Genomic DNA, 15,625 nt, shown 5'->3' on the forward strand with positions numbered 1-15,625 from the left:
CTGTCCCACGGACTCAGCTCTCCTGGGTTCACAGGAGATGTCAGAGCCCCACGCTGGACCCATGTGCTGTCCTGGAACCCCAGCCCACACATTCCTCTGGTTCCCCATCAACCCCACCACAGGCCAGGAAGGCAGGTCATGGACCCCAGATGCAGGGCCAACCTCCCCCTCTCCACTGCCATGTGTGGCCCGTCTTTGTTGGGACTTGGTGTTCATTATCTCTCAGCTGTGGTTTCATCTCTCCAGACATGCACTGAATTACCACCGACTTTTACATTAGGAATTTTTCCCTCACCCCACTGCATGTGATGATCTCAATAATCTTTTCCAACTTAAATGATTCTCTGATTCTATGATTTCATGTCTTCAGTGGGGTTGAGTGCAGGGGAATATTTCATAGGGGGGCAGTGGGGGCCTGAGAATCCCCAGAACAGCAGAATGCAAGTGGGGCTGATGGGCACCACTGTCCTGTGGGTTGTCCCTGGGCTGTGGGGATGGGGCAGAAGCTGTCAATTGGGAAACCAGTAGAAAAAGGGGAACCCAGAAACCAAAATGTACCAGGACATAGAGGTGCCAGAGCAAAGATGGTGACAATGACAAGGAACAAACCTCACTGCTCACAGCTACCTCCAGTACCTCATAGTTATCCACCAGTAACCCCACGTCCTTCTCCACAGTTCTACTCTCAATTCCTTCACCCCAAACTGTATTGATACTGAGGGGTGCTCTGAACGAGCTAGAGGACCTTGCACTTGGCCTTGTTGAACCTCACAAGGATCCCGTGGGCGCATTTCTCAAGCTTGTCCATGTGTCTCCGGATGGCATCCCGTCCCTCAGGCCTGTCAACCCCACTGCTCAGCGTGGTGGTGTCTGCAAAATTGCTGAGGACACATTCGATCCTACTGCCTCTGTCACTGACAAAGCTATTGGCTGTATCCAATCACATCCTTGTCCATCATATGCCTTAGCACAGCTTCGAGGAGGATCTGTTCCATGATCTTCCCAGGCACAGAAGTGAGGCTGACAGGTCTGTAGCTCCCAGGGTCCTCCTTTCTTCCCTTTTCAAAAAGGGGTGCAAAGGTCCCCTTTTCCCAGGCAGCAGGGACTTCCCCTGACTGCCATGACTTTTCAAATCTCATGGAGAATGACTGGGCAACTACATCAGCCGATTCCATCAGGACTCTGGCATGCATCACGTCAGGTCCCATAGACTTATGTATGTGCAAGTTCCTCAGGTGGTCCTGAACCTGATCTTCTCTTACAGTGGGAGGGACTTTGCTCCCCCAGTACCATCAGAGGGGGTACACTTTGACTTTCCTTTTCTGGCTGATGTACCTGTAGAAGCCCTTCTTCTTTCTCTTTGCATCCCTTGCCAAGGTCAGCTCCAGCCACGCCTTGACCTTCCTGCCCCCATCCCCCCAAAACTGGGCAGCATCCCTCTCTTCTTCCCAGGGTACCGTCCCTGCTGCCACTGCCTGTGCATTTCCTTCTTGCCCTTTACTTTGAGCAGCAGGTCTCCATTCAGCCATGCTGGTCTTTTGCCTTCCTTTCCTGGTTTCTTACACCTGGGGATTGATAGAGGTTATTCTTCCCCTCAATGGAGGACTGGCCACTTCTCCTTGTAAAACTTTAGAGGTTTCTGTTGGCCATATCCCGGAGTTTCTCAAAGGTTTTCTGGACTGAAGCTCCTTTTGCTAGCTGTTAATGTTTGTGTGCAGGTGGCTCACCCTTATTGTGGTGAGGCATCAGCACAAGATCACAGTATAACAAATTGCAGGACACTGCAGCTAATAAAAGGAGTTGCCAGTTTTGTACTGCATCAACATGACAAACCTCTTAGAAACACTATAGAAGTTCAGGAAGCAAGCAAAGACGGGGGCAGTGAGGAAAGAACAGAGTTGGGCTGTTTGTAGAGGAATGTAGGAGGATGATCAAAGAGAAACACTTGGGATGGAAAAGCAGAGAGAAGAAAACCAAAGGTTAAGCTCAGATATGATGAAGCCTGCATCAGAGGTTCCCTGCCTGGAAGCCCTGCATCAGTGGCTTCAGTGCGACAAAAAGTCCACAGCTGATTGCTCCAAATTTATGTCTGCTTACTTCCATGGTCATGGGAAATGAGAGTGCTCTCCCTGTCATCATCAAGACCTATGGTGGAAAAAAATGCAAAATCACTCATCCCGGAAGGGACTTAGGGACGTCTCTAGGCCAAGCAAAAGCACTGTCAGTGGAGAAAGGAGAAACGAGGTTTGGGCTGTTTGTATGCTGGACTGTGTGAGTGGAAAACATAGGCCTATATAGACACCCATACAGTAGTGATCTCTCCAGGAGCTGATCTCAGACTCTCCACCTATCCAGGAGCTGGTCCTGGGATTCCCCTCATCCCTCCAGTAGCATCCCCCTTCTCCCTCCCCAGGAAATATCTCTCTCCAGCACAGTCATGAAACTACTGAGGCTGGAAGGCAGCCAGCTTCCACCTTCTTGATTTTTGGCAGGAGCTCCTTTCTCATCCATACCAGCCTCCTGCCATGTTGCTTCACTTCCTGCATGGCTGGGTGCCCTGTGCTGGAGCCTGAAGAGCTGATCCTTGACCGTCAAACAGCTCTCCCCTCTTCAGTGACGTATCCCCTGGGATTCTTCCAACCAGGTTCCTCAGCAGGCCAAAGCCTGCTCTCCTGAAGTCCTGTTCTTTGCCTTGTTCCCTTCTCTCAGAAGCCTCAACTCTACTTTCTCACCCCTGACTGTTACATCTTCCTTGTTCCTAAGTATGATTTCCTGCAGGACACCTCCCCTCACTGTCTCCTCCGTCACCCTTCTCTGGAAGATGTTGTCGATGAACTCCAAAAACCTCCTGGATGGCTTTCACTTTGCTATGTTGAGTGTTCAGCAAATTTTGGGATAGTTTATGTCTGCCATGAGGATGAGGGCTTCTTCCAGTTGTCTGAGGAAGGCCTCATCTACTTCCTCTTCTTCATCAGGGGGTCCATAGCAGACATCCACCCACTGCAGTGTTGACCAAGTCCCCTCAGCTCTCAGCTGACTCATCATGCTTGCCCAGGCATAGCTCCACACATTCCTGGTGCTCTCTCTTCCATAAAGGGAAACTTCCCTTCTGGCCCAGTCCCATGACCTTATCAGTACCAGACCCCCCAGGACAACACAGTTTCTCCAGAAGAGGGGACTTGTACTGCTCTTCAACTCCTCATGCTGTTCTCTTGTGGAAGACACCCCAATCAAGATGAGCCTGTGGCAAGCAAACAATAAAATCTGACCAAATGGAGCCTCAGTCCAGGGGGACCCTGAGAAACTCTGGGATTTGGCAAAGAGAAAGTCACTTGAAGTTTTACAGGGAAAAAAGGCCAGTCCTGCATCAGTGGGGGGCAGGGGGCAGATCGCCCCATACTTCAGGAAAGGCTGGCACCTGCCCGGCTGAGCAGCGACTCTGAGGAGAAGGGCCTGGGCACTACGAGGGATGCCCTATGAGCCAGGAGAGGATGGACATGATGAACAAGGGCCACTGCCTTCAGAGGAGCGTGGGTCACCCATATTACCATCCCCCTCAACTCATCACTGGTGTGGCCCCACACATATGGGTGTGTCCGAAGGTGTGGATCCCCATCCTGGAGAAGTGAGGAGGAACTGGAAAGCACTGAGTGGAGGTCTGCCAAGGTGGGGTTCAAGATCTAGTGCACATGACCTGTGTGGGGTGGCTGAGGGACTTGAAGCTCTTTGGCCCAGAGGTGTGGAGGCTCCAGCCATATAGCAGTAGCCTGAGAGTGACTGAGGGATGATTTCAGAGATGATGGAGCTTTTTCCTGAAGTAGGATACATCATGAGAAAGAGTTGATGGCACAAAGTGTAGCTGAGGAGGCGCACACTGGAGGAAAAAAATGTCACTCCTAGGGCAGTGCTGTGGTGCAATGCATTACCCAGGACTCTGGATCAGCCCAAAGATTTTTGTTTTAAGGAAGAGGCAGTGAGGGCAGTGAGATATCAGTAAAGGAAGGAAGATGCTCAGTTGAGAGCAAGGTGGGACAGCTGGGTGGGTGACTACAGCCTGCAGGGAAAGAGGCGAAGGTGATACAACACTATAGGACAGCCTGTGGTAGAGGTGACAGAGGGTTGTGGAAAAGCTGAAAGCCTCCAACAGAGTCAACCTCTTCCTAACTTTGGCTATGGCTGTTTCTGACACGGATGCCTATGAGGAGGCACAGTCCCTGCAGCACTGGGGCCTCATTGTCCCCTTGTCCCTACTCAGGATCCTGGGAGGTGCACATCTCCATCACCCACTGCCCCAGAAAGGCCCTGGGGAATGAGTGAGGGACAGGATCTCTCTTCCCAGGGGCTGAGGGTCACGGCTTGGCCCTTTGGTTAATGAGGTCAGGGCTTGGTCCTTGGGCTTCATGAGACAGATTCAGGTTTCCTCAGCATCAGAGCCACCTTTCCTTTGCTTTTCACTACCTGCCATCACTGCCTCCACATTTCTGCTCTAACTGGATCCTGGGGACATTTTGTCAACAGTGTCCCTCAGTGGGTCCCATTAAAGCCACAAGAAACTTCATAGTTTGTTTCTAACTTTGACTTGTTCAGCGTTTTCTTCAGCTTCTTCTCTGTGTCTGAGGTTCGTGGACTCAGCACCAAACCCATCCAAGGGTTCATTAAAATGCCTCGGGCTGGTCCTGTGCTGTGGAGCTGGGCCGGGCTCCTGGGACGGAGGGAGCTCAGGGCAAGTGGGCTACACTGCAGAGAGACAGCTCTGCCCAGGAGCAGCTCCTCTGCAAAGCGCAACAGGGCTGAGGGCACTGCCTGCAGGCACATGAGAGGAGTGAGGCAGAGAGAACTTAAAGGTGGTCTGGAGTGGATGGACGGCTGAGAGCTCACCGAGGGAGAAATCTTCAGAGCCCTTGACACAGTAAGTATCTCCATTCATGGCAATGAACATGAGCTTCATGGAGGGACCTTGTAAAGCCAGCACAGCCCCCAGGAATCTCCCTCCTGTCTAGAGGAGGAGGACGTGCTCCAGAGCAGGGCTTCCCTGCTGCACTGTCAGAGGGACAGGCCATGACGGCTGCCTTCTCCCAGGGACGGGACGGGACGGCTGCAGGGGTGTGCAGCCGGGGGTACAGCCATGGGTGCCCAGGGCTGTCCTTCAGAGCAGGGTCCCTGCACCCCAGGGGCTGTGTGCTGGGACAGGGACTCTGCCGCCTGCCAGGGTCAGCACTCAGCCTGCCCAGGGAGCTCTCCACGGCGCTGTGGGGAGAAGCTGTGGGGAGAAGGAGAGACCCCGGACAGGGCAGGGTCCTGCTGCTGTCCAGAGGGTGCTGGGTGGGTCAGGGCTTCTCACAGCTCCAGATCACCCCCAGGGCACTGGCAGAGGCAGCTTTTCAAGAACCTCATCGAGGCAGGGGCTACTTGGAAGGAAAGGTGCTTCCCAGGGTCTGTGCTTTCAGTTTCCTGCTGTGCTTGTGGGGGAATAATAATGCAGCCGTCAGGTTTGGACAAGAGGGGAAGACTCCTACAACATTGACCTGACAGATTAGTAGGTCTTTGGGAAAACTGATAAAGTTCCCTCACCCATTCATTTCCTACAGAAAACTCAATCATCTTGTCAGTGGTTTCCTGAGCTGCTCCTTAGGACTTGTAGACACAGAGATGCCCCTGGGCAGTGCCCTGCTGCCAGGATGGGTCTGCAGGGCAGAGCTGAGCATGCAGTGGGTGGGATGGAGGCTGTGAGCACTGACAGGGAGGAGAAAAGGGGAAAGACATACAGCTCGAGGCAGGGACAGCTCCAGGCACCAGAGACATTGGCAGGGACTGAGAGACTCAGGCTGACAGCAGTGCCTTGGGGAGATGGGTTCTTCATCTGTAGCTCAGCAACTCACCCTGCAGGTCCTTCCATGCAGCTGTGACCATGGGAGCAAGGTGCCCAAACCCCCTTCTAGCCTGTGGGTCTCTTGGCAACACTGTCCATGGGCCGGGGATAAAGCTGGGTCTTTTTGCCAGACATCCCATCTTCAGGGAACCAAAAAGCTCAGAGATCTTTACTGGGGAAGGGAGTTTCCAACTGGATTCCTCTGCTCTCAGCAACATCTGATTTCCTGTCTAGGGAACAGCTGGGTGTGATCCTCCTCCAGATTCCAGAGGTGCAAGCCCAGGGCAGCTGAGAGCAAGTCTGATGGACAGCCTGGCTCTCCTCACTCTGCACTAAGGCTCTGTCCGTTTGCATCCCCGGACTCTCAGTGGAGCACTTGTAGCGTAGCAGAAATGTCCAGGCTGTCTGCCTTCAGAACGCACTCCTCGGGTAGGACAGGGCAACAGGAGCAAAAACAAGAAAAGCAAAGCCCCACAGCTCTGCTCTGTAGCCGGGGGCACTGGGAGGGACAGGGCTGAAATCTCTATGATTTCATAAGTGAAGTTAAACAGCAATCACTGCGAGTTCCTCTCTGCCTGTTGGGGCACAGCAGGACTGACTCCTGCAGAGCCCACAGCAGAATCCCTGCTCCTCATTGCACCCTCAGCCAGCAAACACCAGAGCTCCAGCCCGGGAGATGCATGAAGGTCTTTCTGTAAGGACAGAGGCCAGGGGTGTGGGTTTCTTTTCAGAAATGGAGGAAGTTTTGCCCAGAGAATTCAGTCCTAACTGTTCACTGCTTTTTTCTCCTTGGACAGAGCCCCCAGTGCCAATGACAGACCAAATATCTAACAGGAGCTCCGTAATCAAATTTTTCATCCTTGCACAAAGAGCTGCAGCTCTTACGCTTCTGTCTGTTCCTGGGCATCTCCCTGGCTGTCCTCCTGGGCAACAGCTTCATCATCACTGCCATCGCCTGTGACCACCACCTGCACACCCCCATGTACTTCTTCCTCCGCAACCTCTCCCTCCTCGACCTGGACTCCATCTCCACCACTCTCCCCAAAGCCATGGCCAATTCCCTCTTGGACAATGGGGACATTTCCTGTTATAAGTAGATTTCTCAAATTGATGTGAGTCAGAGCCAATCAAAATTTCAATTGTTTATTTAGCAAGCGGCAACAAGCAAAACAGCGCTGGGCGGCCGGGGAGTCCTTGCTCCACCAACGGCGCGCACTCACTTCCCGAGGGTCCGTCTTTTTTATATCCTCCGCCTTCCGGTATCGGGTCTCTCTGAGGGGCGTACTCTGCGTCTGCGCACTTTGCAGCTAGGAGGTCGCTCCATCCGGGTCTTCCTCGCGTCACCAACTCCTTGTATTTCCTGCTTTCCTGAGAGTGGCTCACAAAGCTTTTGTTTATATCTTACAGAGTATAGACACTACCCCCTTTTTTCTTCTTCTTCTCCCTTTTGTCTTTCTCCCTCTTTTCAGTCTTTTGTATAGTAGGAGTCCTTGCTTCAGCATTTCAACTTAGATAAGCACTTGTAGTCAGTTAGTCGTTACACAGTGTAATAGTTAAGATGAAGCTTAGGCCTACATAGTTTATGGAATAACATGTCACGAGTTCCCAGTATTTTTAATGGAATTTGATGAACAAACAGTTTACTGTCTATCACAATCCCCCCCTTTTTTTTTTTTATCATTTTGTTCATTAAATTGTTGTAATTTTTGTTGATTTAACAGGAGAGTTTTTTTCAATTTAGAGTCATTATTTAATTGGTCGTTTTTGGTTTTAATGAGTATTGGACGGGTGACAGATATCAGATATGTTACCCGTTGCATCATTCTTCAAGTTATGACATATAATATTATTGACAAAGTCAAACTGATTAAGATTAATATCAAGAGAACCACAATGGGGTGACACAATTTGTTCAAGATGCCTGTAGCAGTAGGTGACCATTCAAAAAGGGTGTCTCACCAGTTATGTTCTGCATTTTTTTTTGTTCTTTCCAAGACTTCGTGTATTTTTTTCCACATTGTGATGAACAGTTATTAGAGTTTTCTGTCCGTTTTCTTTAACTTTTTCTAAAATTCTAACTAAGTCTTTGTGTTGAAGTAACTCTCTAACCAAAGTGAGATTCATTCCAATGGGTGTAGGTTGTAGATTATGTATTAATGTATAATTGGATTGCAGGAGTTGGTAAGACATGACCGGGGTTAAATAGGAAAAGTCACATCTGATTATTTTTGTGAAATTGTAAACACAGAGATTTGAATAATTTTTTTGTCTCTACTATGACCTTGTCTACGGTTAAGAATTCACAAACCGTCCTCAAACATACACAACTTTTGTCAATATATGAGTACCGTTTTAGGATTTTCATTGGGATGGACCTCAAAGTGACAAATATTTTGTTTGGTATCTAAACAAATATCTTGTGTCTCAATTGTATTGCCTTCACAAATGAATTCTTGTTGTTCTCGTACAATGTAAGATTCTAGATTGACAGTTTGTCATTTTTCGTTTACCTTTCAGGCTCATACTCTATGCTCAGAAGGATAGAGTATGGTCCCGTTGTGATTCAGCCCTAATGCAATGACAGGATAAATTTGGTATATGGTGGCATTGTAAATAGTGAGTATAAAGGTAGTAGCTGTGTTTGTAATGGGGTCATAGGTAAAGTTTACCAGGTTCCACCAGGATTGGAGTTTCTTTTCAAAATGAGTAGCACTGTCCTAAATTATTCTCTGAATTTCAGTAGGAAGAATACCTTCTTCACCTTCTCTTATAATTGAGGTAGCTATCGACTGCATCCATATTTGAGTCTAGATGCAGCTGAGAGTTAAAGAGAGGTTATTTTGGAGTACACTGAGTGTATCTGTAATCAATTCATGATCTTTTATATTTACCTTTTCCCTTTTTGGTAATATATTTGACAACAGTTATTGGTTAGTCCCCAAAGTCAATAAGGAAGATTGTAAAGGTCGTTGTATATTAGTTAAATCACTAATTGAGGTAGTCACTTGTTCATTATCCCCTCCGAATCAATACTATTTAAAACTCCCAATCCTGTTCCCAATGCACTGGTTAAGTCTCTCTGCGTTCTTTTTGTGTGAGGAGTTTGTTTTTGTAGTCAGGTTGTTCATCCTTCGTAAGAAGTCTTTAGGAAAGGTGAACAGGTTGTCTGAATATTTGAAACATTATTTTGCATCAGCAATTCAACTTGTTTGAGAGACTACACCAGGTTAAACAGCATGTATTTCTAATAAACCTGTATTTCTAATTGCATATGGTCTAATTTCAAAAATTCTTGGGTTAAGCACGACTGTTGGTTGTGTTGGAACAGTATGAGTAGTCTGAGTAGTCTCTTCGGGAGCGTGGGTTGTGGTTGTAGTTTCCTCCTGTATGTTCAATGGAGATCAGAAAGATATAGTTTGATTTCCTGACCTGGTTCCTCTCAAACAAACTATGGACACTGGTTGGGTTGCAGTAAATGCATACCAACAGGTCTCTGATTCACAATGGGTTTGAGTTATTTTAGATTCTGTTTTGTCTCTGATAATGATTTGCGTAAAAGGGGGTTGACGGACGGTTTGAATTAAAGGGTGCTGACTTATTATCACATTTACATTGAATACTCTGTAGCCTATCTGTATCTCATTTCCTTTTTTAGTTGTCTAGGTATGGGATGAATTCTCCCATTTATATGTTTGGAGTGTTAGGTTATTGCTTAGTATGGTAGTTGCTAACTTTGTTCCATACAAATCTGTATTCATACTTCCTGTATGTCCATAATAAGCGTCTGTCCAAGGCCATATAATTTGGTTAGTTAGGGTATGTTCAAAAGGTTGGTGGGATTGGTTAGTCATTCTAGCCCATTCTGGTAGTGTATTCATTGTAGTTAATACACTTAGCCAGACTATCCAATAGCTCCAATAGAAGGCTGGCGGGATTCTATAGATTTGTATATTTTTTTTTTTTTTTTAGTCTCTTTTGTATCAGGGTGTCTGGTACTTTCGTCTGGCCCTTCTCCCTCAGAGGCCTTTTTTTCTTCAGAGTAGGGCAGTAAGTTTTTCCCCACTTTGGTACGTCTCTGCCTCCTCTGCCTACTCTGTTGCTTAGAGCAGCAGGGTGTTCCATCTTCTCGGCAGCAGCCGTATTCTTCAGGGGTACGTTTGTCTCTATTCCGGGACACATAGGTCTCCCAGTTTTTATCTTTGACCGTGGGTTCACGACAGGGGACCCAGGGGATCTGCTTTCTACAGATCACCCTTAGGATCTGAGGGTGTTATTCAGTAGGTCAATTAGAGTGAGTGCACTCTCTTTCAGGATTTATCCCTTTAGTAAATATTTTCCATCAAGTTTTAGAATCTTCAATTATTTTCCTGTTTTTACTCCAATTTTTAGGGCCTGATTAGTTAATTTCCATTCTTGTTAATAACACTGATTACAACTAGACCAGAGATTTATTCCATGTGCATTATGAATCCCCCAGCCTTCTTTACATACATTATACTTTATGTATATAAAAGGAAAACAAATACAAGTTTCAATTGGACAAAATATTAGGGTCTCACTCATCGAGTCCTTCGTAGGTTCTTATCTCACAATGTGTAGAGAGCTCTTTCAGGTTTTCCGAAGGGTGACTCGTAGATCCCCAGGAAGGTTGGTCACTTTCCAGGCCGGATCCTGTATAGGTCCCTTTACTCGGCTTGCGTGTGTCCACCCCTTTTCAGCAGTCTGAACAGCAGTTTCTGTAGTGATAAGAGTAACATAGGGTCCTTCCCAACGGGGGGTCAAAGAAGATTCTTTCTATGATTTGGTTAGTATTTTATCTCCTGGTTGGATTTGATGCATGGTCACATCCAATGGAGGTCTTTGTACTACCATCCCCCGGGCCTGTAGTTGTTTTCTCCTTGTCATTAGCTGTATCAGATAGGATTTTATCTTTAATTCTTCAAGTTGGGGGTGATCTATTGGTATTTCTAAATCATAGGGTATCCCACATAACATTTCGAAGGGAGAAATACTTACATCGGTTCGGGGTTGAGTTTTGATATTTAACAATGCTAAAGGGAGACACTTTATTCATGACATTTTAGTTTCTAATATCAATTTGGTAAGTTGGTGTTTTTTGTTTTTTTTTTTTTTTTTTCATTCATATGTTCAACTTTTCCTGAGCTCTGCGAGTGTCATGGGGTATGGTATTGCCACTGTGTACCCAGGGCAGTCAAAGTTTCTTTGGTTACTCTGGATACCAAATGTGGACTCCTATCTGAGTCTATTGTTTCTATTGTTCCATACCGAGGTATAATTTCTTCAAGTAATATCCTTGTTACTGTGTGAGCTGTGGCTCAGGCTGTGGGAAAGGTTTCTACAAATTGGGTTAAATGATCTATAATTATTAATAGGTATTTATACCTTCCCACCTTTGGTAATTCGGTAAAGTCTATTTGTATTTTTGCAAAAGGTTTATGAGTCAATTCTCGCCCTCCATATACTTGTTTTCTTATTTGATGTTTATTTACTTTTTGACAAACGAGACATTTTCCTATCACTCGTTTGGCTATATCATATTTCTCAATGTACATGTATTTAGTTGTAAATTGATCCACTAATGTCTGAGTTTTCCAATGAGTGTTTTTATGGAATTGCTGTATTATCTTGGTAGTTATGGGTTTTGGGAGAACTTCTCTGCCGTCCGGGAGTTCTCATTTTCCATTAGCTTTCTGTTTAATCCCCATTTGATTTAATTTTGTTTGTTCTTGAATAGTAAAGTTTAAAGTTTCATAGGAATTTTCATGGAAAAAGCACTACTTAAACCCTGGTCTTTCACATACACATTCTATGCCGTCTACCCCGAAATCGTCCCAGCAAGCATAACAGGGGAGGTAATTATCTCCACAATTAACACACCGCTTTCTGGTCTCTATCGGATCATCCAAGTGCAGTGTTAATAGCGCTGCTCTCTTTACCTCTTGATCAGTAAGGTTATTCCCCCGTACTAAAGGATTGAGCCCCCTCTAGTGTCCCTTTAAGTGTACTACCGCAATTTCGCTGGGCCCTCGTATAGCTTGCAAAATTTGTGATATTAACTCCTGATGTACTAGGTCTTTCCCCCGAGAATTGATTAAGCCTCTCTCTTCCCATATTTTTCCAAAGGTATGTACTACTCCAAAGGCATATCTAGAATTGGTATATATAGTTCCCACTTTTTCTTTTAGTAATTGTAAAGCCTTTAATACTGCATATCATTCGCATGCCTGTGCATATTAACTTTCTTCCAAACTAAAGGGTTCCTTTGAATTGACATAAATGTTTAAGGCTTGACAGACCCACTCTTCAAAGGACCCAAAAAAAAACCCCAGGCCAATAGAGATGGTCGCCCCTGATTTGTTTCCCTCCCCGAACCTCCATATAATAATAAATCATTTCTACTTTGTCCTTACCCCACCTAAAGGGGTAATTTTCCCAATGGTTTAACATTAAGCCTAAAGGGCTATCTGGTGGTATTTGGGGGTACCTCACCTTGGGTCCCACACCACCTATGGGATCAGAAGGCTTGCTCTTCTTCTGTCCCATCTTCCGGAGTGCCTTCACACACTCACACAATTCGCTTCCCCCTTTTCGTGACCCAGTCCCTCGCGGGACATGGGAACTGCACTACCGAGGGGTCCGCACTCACTTCGCCCTGCTGGGCGTCTCACACACCACGCTCCGGGAAACCCAACCCCATCCGAATGGTAACCGGCCTATACTCACGCAACCCTGCATCTTCGTCCGGGGCTTCGTGCACAAAGATTACAGGGTTACCGGTATTCTTTTGCTTGTTGCCGAGTTTTGGAGTTCGTCGGTAGAGGGTGTGATGTGATAGCACTCAGCCGGGGCCGCTGAACTCAGCGGGGTGCGCCTCCCCGTATGGGGCTTCCCACCAGATTGCCTCTATCCGAGTCACGGCACCAATTTTGTTATAAGTAGATTTCTCAAATTGATGTGAGTCAGAGCCAATCAAAATTTCAATTGTTTATTTAGCAAGCGGCAACAAGCAAAACAGCGCTGGGCGGCCGGGGAGTCCTTGCTCCACCAACGGCGCGCACTCACTTCCCGAGGGTCCATCTTTTTTATATCCTCCGCCTTCCGGTATCCGGGTCTCTCTGAGAGGTGTACTCTGCGTCTGCGCACTTTGCAGCTAGGGGGTCGCTCCATCCGGGTCTTCCTCGCGTCACCAACTCCTTGTATTTCCTGCTTTCCTGAGAGTGGCTCACAAAGCTTTTGTTTATATCTTACAGAGTATAGACACTACCCCCTTTCTTCTTCTTCTTCTCCCTTTTGTTTTTCTCCCCTTTGTCCTTCTTCCCTTTCTCCCTCTTTTCAGTCTTTTGTATAGTAGGAGTCCTTGCTTCAGCATTTCAACTTAGATAAGCACTTGTAGTCAGTTAGTCGTTACACAGTGTAATAGTTAAGATGAAGCTTAGGCCTACATAGTTTATGGAATAACATGTCACGAGTTCCCAGTATTTTTAATGGAATTTGATGAACAAACAGTTTACTGTCTATCACATTTCCTACTTGGGATGTGTTGCCCAGGTCTTTTTTTCCTTTTCTTGATCTCAGCAGAATACTTTCTTCTCAATGTCATGGCCTATGACTGCTATGTTGCTATCTGCAAACCCCTGCACTACGGAACCCTCCTGAGCAGCAGAGCTTGTGTCCACATGGCAGAAATTGCCTGGTGCAGTGGGATTTTCTGGACTCTCCTGCACACAGCCAACACATTTTCACTACCACTCTGTCATGGCAATTCCCTGGACCAGTTTTTCTGTGAAATCCCCCAGATCCTCAAGCTCTCCTGCTCAACTCCTACCTCAGGGAAGCTGGATTTCTCATGGTTAACGCCTCCTTTTCTTTGGCAGGTTTTTTTGTTTTTTTTTTCATTGTGCTGTCCTATGTGCAGATCTTCAGGGCCGTGCTGAGGATCCCCTCTGAGCAGGGACAGCACAAAGCCTTTTCCACGTGCCTCCATCACCTGGTTGTGGTCTCCGTCTTTATCAGCACTGGAATGTTTGCCTACCTGAAACCCCCCTCCATTTCCTCCCCATCTCTGGAACTGGTTGGATTATTTCTGTACTCAGTTGTGCCTTCAGCAGTGAACCCTCTTATCTATAGCATGAGGAACCAGGAGATCAAAGATGCCCTGAGGAAACTATATGTATACATGTTATTCCAGCGTTAATAAGGTGCCCACCATCCTCGTATAACTCCCAGGAATTCAGTAAAATCCCAGCCTATCTCTTGTTCTTCCATTTGGTTTGTTTAGTTTATATTTATTTGTTACAGTTGTGATAATATTAATTTTGTATTATTCATACAACTTGTTCTTAAGTTTGAAACCTTATTCTTCCTTCTGTTAAACCTGTTGTAACATAAGGGATCAGGCTCTTTGCATAGCTAAAGAAGCCAGACTATAATCCTTTGCCTCTACTCCCATCTCCTAGATCTGCTCTGGAGCTGGGGCCCAGCCCCAGCAGGCAGAAGGGATTCAGGAGCCAAGGGCCCAGCTGCTCCATGGAGGAGCAGCCCCAGTGCCCCTCAGGGCTGCCCCTCGCTGCCTCGGCAGGCACTGCCTCTCTGCTGCCTGTGGGCTGGGGATACTGCTTCCTGGAGCCACGTCCAAGGACAGCAGCAGGACGTGGCCTTTTCAGTGCTGGGCTCTCCTCACTTCCACACTGTCCCGCTGTGCCCTTGCATTTGTGTCACCCCCCAAGCTCTTCTGTAGCTTTTGACAGTCCCATTGTGTCCACAGTGGCACCCCTGTGGCTGCAGGCAGGAGCAGGCCATGTGGACCATGGTGTCAGAGCTGGTCTCCGTGCCAGCAACATCAGCAGGGCCAGAAGCCTGGATGCCTCTTCCAGTGCTTAGGTTGGGAATACACCAGTGGAGCTGTTCCCTCAAAAAGACTTTTGGTCTTCTGAGGTTCTTGATGGAATCAGAGAGACAATCTCAGAGTCCCAGGGGGATCTGTTAGGGATGAAGGGTTGGACAAAGACCTCCCTTCTTGGTTGCACATGTCGATGCAGACAGCAACTGGTGTTTTATTTTTCTGCCTGTAGCTGTCCCACCTGCAGTGGGACTCATGTCAGAATCCATCCTGGAGAGGAATCAGGAGCTGCCAGGAGAGCTCAGGGGATCTCCAGGGACAGTGTGTGAGTCTGGGTGGACAGTGTGTGGTGCTTCATTAAGTGAGTGACCATCTAAGGTAGAGCATCTTGGAGGAAAAGGTGAACCTGTGGGCTAACAAAGGATCTGCAATGCCAGGAGATCAGGAACGGCTGGCCAGGACAGCACAGATACGTTCACATCAGGAAGGGCTCTCTGGGGAGCAGGGATGGCTTTGGAAAAGAGCAAGGGAGCATTTTTCTGCTTGTTAGGAGGAATCCCTGAAAAAGAAAAACCTCTTCTTACAGGCACCCGCTTTGGGCAGGATGTGCTGTCACCTGCACAGGATTCTTGTGCTGGCCTTGGGACAGAGGCTGACTCTGACTGTGAACATTCAGTCTGTGGTGCCTTGGTCCAGGACCACCTGGACCCAAGACCAGAAGTTCTGCAGTTTCACCAGCCTCCATTTCCTCATCCCATGGTGAAGCTCCATCCCTGGGGCTGATGGGAAGGCTGAGACCCTGCTCTGCCTCCCAGCAGCTGCTATACATTTCACAGCAGGGGCTGTGGGGTGAGTGCCCAGAGCTCTGCAGCACCCTGCAGCCCAGACTGGGCTTC

The 15,625-nt window shown here is 47.4% G+C and overlaps 1 pseudogene; it reads left to right on the forward strand.

Moving 5' to 3' along the window:
* Positions 1–13,488: 13,488 nt before the first annotated feature.
* On the forward strand, positions 13,489–14,084 carry LOC141919162 (olfactory receptor 14J1-like; annotated as a pseudogene).
* Positions 14,085–15,625: the final 1,541 nt, after the last annotated feature.

The sequence above is a fragment of the Strix aluco genome, unplaced genomic scaffold, assembly GCF_031877795.1.
Source record: "Strix aluco isolate bStrAlu1 unplaced genomic scaffold, bStrAlu1.hap1 H_2, whole genome shotgun sequence".
In the NCBI taxonomy this organism is placed as follows: Eukaryota; Metazoa; Chordata; class Aves; order Strigiformes; family Strigidae; genus Strix; species Strix aluco.